General features: G+C 40.4%; 1 pseudogene; it reads right to left on the reverse strand.

Annotated features, from left to right (window-relative positions):
* Positions 1-4149: 4149 nt before the first annotated feature.
* LOC102962089 lies at positions 4150-6069 on the reverse strand (annotated as a pseudogene).
* Positions 6070-6516: the final 447 nt, after the last annotated feature.

Below are 6516 nucleotides of genomic sequence, written 5' to 3' on the forward strand. Positions count from 1 at the left end.
TGAAGAAGGTAAGATTGGAGGCAAGGATGTCTATGAGAGGCCACTGCTAAAATCTGGGGAAGAAGATGAAAGCTTAAATTAAGGTAGCTGAGAAATTAAGGGAAAGGATAGATTTAAGAATAATTAAGAAGACAGAGCACTTGGGTCTCGGAGCCTGATTGATGAAGTAAGTGAAAGAAAGGGATAAACTCTCAAGTATTTGGTTTGGATATTTGAGTCCTTCATGGGATCATTCAGTGAAGATATAGAAGTGAGATCTGATTTTTGGAAAGAGTTAGATATTTCAGACTTTGGCATATGGAAGTTGAGATTCTCTTTGGTTATCCAGGAAGAAATGTCTATTAGGCAACTCAGCTGAATGTTTTGAAGTAAGAGATATGGACTAGAGTTATCCTGTAAGCCGATGTCATAGATATGGGTGCCAAACCCCAAGGGTCATGGGGTGAGAACTGAGGTTGGAGCTCTTGGGAAGACATTTAATTGATAATCAGAGGAATACATAGACGAGAAAGATAAGCAGAAGAAGTAAAAGGGGAAAAAAGAGAGGAACAATGTAATGGAAATAGAGTTTAAAGAAGGAGAAAGTGTCATTAGTGTCAGTCTGCAAACAAGTAAACTAAGAACTACAGAAAAATTTTTATTATATTTGGCATAAAGGTGTAATCAGTGACCTTTGACCTGAGCAGTTTTAGTAAAGCAGTATGGGCAGGCCAGGAATTGAATCATGCACAATTATAAGGGGAACAGCTGAGTTAGGAATGAAAAATGAAATAGTAGGATGAGAACAGATCAAGTCCTGGGAGCAAAACCAAATTGGGGGCCAAAATGAGCAGGAATTGATGCTGGACAGGAGTAGGGAGAGGACAAACATGAGGCTCATATAGATTCTGTTGGAATATGATATAGTTTAGCTGGCATGATTGTAGTTAGGATACCCTAGAGGCATTATACAACTTCTGAACCACATTTCTGAGATGTATTTTCTCCTGACCAAACATTTCACATCCAGAGGGCAAATCAGAAATCCTGACCAGTTACATGCAACTACTCATCTAGCATTAAACAGCTGAGAACTGTTCCAACACAATGAGGCAAACTGTCTGTGGAAAGAGGAGTCTTTTATCATATACTGCATAGGCCCCGAAATCAATAAGTGCTTGACAGTCTGGAAAGCATCCTTTTGATGATGGATCCAATGTCATTGAAAGTACTTAAATGCCTCAGCAATGTTTGTCTTTTGTCAAAGAAAAATGTGGTTGTAAACTGGATGCACTGAGAAGGCTTGAAGCTCTTACTTTGTTTTCAGGGTAGGCATGCCAAGGATATCATGTACTACATTTTTAGGGATAAATATCCATCAGCATTGGTGAGGTAGCTAAGGAAGGTATCCCTGGAAATTCTGATTTGTTGAGGGAAGGACAGGAGACAAGGGTGCTGTGTGTGGATGTCTAACTTGGCTGGATGTTCTCTGATCAGGTAGCTCTGGGGCAAAGGCAAGCAGGTTGACTCCATTCCTAGTTCATACTTGAGTCTGCTTCTCACCTACTTACTCCCCATAGTCATCCATTTTCTCTGGTTATTGATCTTCAGTTTTGCTCTAGGCTATAACCCTGGATCCTCTGATACCAGACTTACTATGTTTACCAGTGAATTACTAATAGCTGACTCTGGCTCACCTTCTTGGATCATATAATGTCTTATAAAGTGTACCCACTTGAGCAGAAATACACGTTGTTAAAATAGACTTGAGTAAAAGGTTTCACCCACTCTCATCACCAGAATGTTGACTGAAAAGATCTTGAAGCTTTTATCAATCCAATTGCCTATCTATAACAATATGATGAGATCTCTAATTCAGAACTTTCATAAGCAACAAAAGAATTTGTAGACAATGCCTGATTCCCCAGTCTGTAAGGATAACAGTTCATGTAGTTCAATGCCACGAAGTACAAAGTGGGACAATGGCTTTTGATAGAAATTTCCAGTTTTTCGGTGAAAACTCTTTGTAAAAGAAACAGTTTTTATTCTGGTCTGGTTTGAATTTTCTTCTGTTGGCCAAGTTTAGCTGACCCTACTCTGATCCTCTTCTGTGTGTTACATGGTATTTTTGCCTACTCTCTTCTGCCTGATGATATAACTTTTTTGCTTAGAGATATTTTTTAGAATGAATTTTTCCCATTGAAACTGTGCAAAATGTTTAATTCATTTTGTTCTGCAAAATGTTGGTACCTGCTTTCTTCTTGCCTCTGAAAGGGCTGGTTGATGTTGCCCTGTGTCTGTCTCTGCATTATCCCATCCATCTCTGTCCTTGTGGCCCTTGCTCACTTTTGCCATGCAGCACTCTTGTCCTGATCTGTATTCTCTTCATTGTGGTGATGGTTAATAGCTCAGACTTCAGAATGAAGCTGCATTCTTACATGGAGATTCAAGTGGGAAAGAATTTGCTTCCATACTCATTCAAGTTGGAGGTATTCATTTCCTTAAGGATGTATTACTGAGGGCCCAGGCTTCTTACTGGCTGTTGTCTGGAGGCCTTCCATAGTTCCTTGACACATGGCTTCCTTGGTATGCCTGCTTGCTTTATCAAGACAGCAAGAAGAATCTCTCACTTCAGTCTGCTAAGAGGCAATATTATATGATGTAATATAAAATGGGAGTGACACACTTATATTATATGATGTAATATAAAATGGGAAAGAACACACTTTCGCTGTGTTCTATTTGTTAAAGCAAGTCATAGGTCTCTTCTACACTGAAGAGGAGGGGATTACACAAAGGTGTAAACACTAGGCAGTGGACAGTGTTTGGAGGGTGCAGTCACCATAGGGTCTGTGTGCCATGCCCAGATGCTTGACAAATTGTAAGGTCATAGGAGGTACTGAACTATTCCATAGCCTTAATCTTATTAATTCTATGAACAAGATATCAAAATATCATACTATAATAGAGCTTGGGAAGATAATGGAATAGGAGGACCCTGAACTTGGCCATCCCATGTTTACAACTAGATATCATCCACATCCAAGTCAATAAGCCAGAGAATGATTGGAAGGCTGACAGAACAAACTCCACAACTAAATATAGAGAAGAAGCTGCATCTGAAAGTTTAGGAAAGTCAGAAAGGCAGAGGGAGGATGCCTGTAGGAGGAGGGGAAACTGCACATGGAGAGGGCAGAGAATTGGGCCCTTGCACCATGGAGTTCACATGAGGAAAACTATTTCTTATAATATTTGGCTTTAAAACCTCTGGGTGGCAGGGTGGCACAGATACTTTTAGCTCAGGTACAGGGCTGGGGCAAATTTTGCCCAAATTTTGCTTGTGGCCCACCCAGCTGCTGGGTGCATAGCTGCTGCCATCATGCATGCTGTGCCACACCTAACCACCACACAGCACCCAGCCAGGTTGCCCCCTGCCACCGTTATGCCCTGGGCCCAGCTATGCTCAGCTACCAATAAGCACCACGCCTAGCCTCATGCCCCTGGCCACCTGACATGTAGGCCCCAGCTGCCCTAGCACTTCAGGGAATCCAGAATAGGAACTAGTGGCTCAGTGAAAAATTTTCTAACACCACCACCCTGTTCTTAAATTCCCTGGCAGGCATGCCTGCTCAGAGCTGGCCTGCTGGGTCCCCCTAACACCACAAAGAGCAAGGAGAACTCACAAAAGGCAGGGAGTCAGTGCAGACAATTGCGCTGAAAGGAAAAGTGACTCAGAAACAGTATCAGGGCATAAGCAACACACATAGGATACTCTCCTGAAGTGCCAGGTTCTGGTGAACAGGGAACATTGCCATGCAAGGCACTTCAGGACCTCTTCTTCATAAAGTCACTGCTTTCAAGAGCAGAAGACATAGTTGCCTTTTTCTTTCTCTCTCTCTCTACCTTTCTTTCTTTCTTTCTTTCTCTTTCTTTCTTTCTTTCTTTCTTTCTTTCTTTCTTTCTTTCTTTCTTTCTTTCTTTCTTTCTTTCTTTCTTTCTTTCTTTCTTTCTTTCTTTCTTTCTTTCTTTCTTTCTTTCTTTCTTTCTTTCTTTCTTTCTTTCTTTCTTTCTTTCTTTCTTTCTTTCTTTCTTTCTTTCTTTCTTTCTTTCTTTCTTTCTTTCTTTCTTTCTTTCTTTCTTTCTTAGAAAAGGGTGGAATTTAATCTTTAGTTACAGGACTACAGTTGCAGTCCATACTGCAAGATATGGATTCCACAAAGAAGTAAGAAACCCATTTAGAGGAGAAGCTTCATAGAGTATGTACAATTTGGAACTGTTCAAGTACAGTTTCATTGTAAAAAGTGCTACAATAATAAAACACATTTAAAAGAGTTCTTAGTAGAGAAACAGTAAGATATACCAAACATAGTACACAACAAACAACTTAAAATTTTTTTAAAAAACTTTATTTTGAGAAAGAGAGAGTGTGAGTGGGGGAGGGGCAGCAAGAAAGTGGGAAAGAATCCCAAGCAGACTCGGTGCCCTCTTCTCAGAGCCCAACTTGGGGCTTGATCACAGGAACCATGAGTGTCATCCTGAATTTGGATTGTAGAGCCTTCAGAGTTAGTTTCTGGAACAGCGTTTTGATCTTCCTCTTCCTCTACAAAGAAATACCTCTCAATCAAGTTTAATGAAGCTTTGTATACAGACTCATTTTAATGGTTTTGTAGAGTTTCAATTTTGTCCAAATCTCCACATTCTTTAATCATTATACTCAGTTTCTCAGTTTTACTTAGCTTCTCAGCAGGCCGAAAGATGTTTGAAATGCATCCATAATAACCAGAGTAATTTTTGTATCTTTTGCAGTTAAGAGATTCATCAATTGTTCTATTATGCCACCATGGATGATGTATACAGTCTGTTCAACTGTTCTTCCACTTGTATAGTTGGTCACAACCCATACAGCATCCTTTTGTGTCTTAAAGTCTGTCTCAGAGAGAAAATCAGTGAGGGATGGTACTAATCCATGATTCACAACTTGCTGTATCTGGTCTTGGTGACCAGCTATGATGTTTGACAGTGTCCACATAGCTTACTTCTGAATATTAGTTTTGAGGTTCATTAGCAGGCTTGGAAGGACAACATGTACTCCTACATCTATTACAACCTGAGTCTGTTCATCTGCCCCAATGACAATATTTACTGTGGCTTTTAGCACGGGAGTCACAATGAGCAATTCACTAGCTCCTAGAAGCTTTACAAGTTGGAGCACAACTCCTATTTTCATGACCATTTTAGTCCATTCATTTGGACCATCAGTAAGATAGGAGATGGCCCAGCAAGTATGTAATAATACTTCTGGATCATCATGATTCAGGAGATGAACTAAGGTAGGAAGAATCTGCTCAGTAGCATCTAACAGACATTCAGGATTCTTGTGACAAAGGTTTGAAAGTGTCCAAGGAAGGTTGTGTAAATAACCACATTCTAAAGATTACATATCAGAAACTGTAAGGAGAGCCAACAGCAGGTCAACTGTACCATATTTGATAAACAAGTCTTGAGGAACTGAACCATCATCTGCATTGCTTCCTAGCACCCCTACAGCTTGTTCACTGATGTGGGCATGGGAAGATGCCAACAGAGAAATGAATGCTGGGGTATCACCTCCATCTACCACAATTTTGGTCTGTTCTGATGTTCTGGAAACAATGTTAGTGAGGGCCCAAGCAAATTAAAACTGAATAGGACTACAATCAGTTCCACCCAAGAAGTATACAAATTTTGGAATCAAAACCAGCCCAGATTATGTTGTCTATGGGAGGCTGTGTTTCCCTGGAAAGCAGTTTCCTACCAGCTTTAGTAGCCTGGAGCTAGCTTTCCAAATGAATTGCTATTTATGCCTTGGACAATGTCATCAACAGACCAACTTACAGTGCCTTGGTTGTTGTAGTTCTCTTGCAGTAGAGAAGTAGCACCATCAGGAAATGAGCTTACATTTTTCCTTTTCAGCATCTGGTCATCCTTAGCTTTCCTCAGCTCCTCATTAATTTCTATTCAGTGCCACCTCATTTCTGTACTGTCTTTCCCCTTGTTCTTGAACCTGTTAAGGCAGGCAGCTGGCGAATTAGCATTTATATTGGTGGACATGGTTATGAGACAAAGGGAGAAAGCTATACAGCTGGCTCAGGCTTCCAGGAGATGGTGTGGGGGCATGTAGGTCAGCTTCCCTCAAAATGTCCACAATGGCTCAGCCCAAAGACAGTGTTATAGCTAACTTTCTTAACACAGAGAAACAGACAAAGAGGCAGACAAAATGAGGAGACAGAGAAATTTATCACAAATGAAAGGACAGGATAACACCACAGCCAGAGATCTAAGAGAAACAGATATAAGTAACATGCCTGAGAGAGAACTTAAAGCAATTATCATAAGGATACTCACTTGACTTGAGAAAAGAGTAGAAGACATAAGTGAGACTTACACAGAGATAAGGAGTAACATAGCAGAGATAAAGGACTCAATGAATGAAATGAGAAACACACCTGACAGAACGAATAGCAGGATGCAAGAAGCATAGGAATGAATTAGTAACCT

Source organism: Panthera tigris, chromosome B3 (genome assembly GCF_018350195.1).
Source record: "Panthera tigris isolate Pti1 chromosome B3, P.tigris_Pti1_mat1.1, whole genome shotgun sequence".
NCBI classification, from domain to species: Eukaryota; Metazoa; Chordata; class Mammalia; order Carnivora; family Felidae; genus Panthera; species Panthera tigris.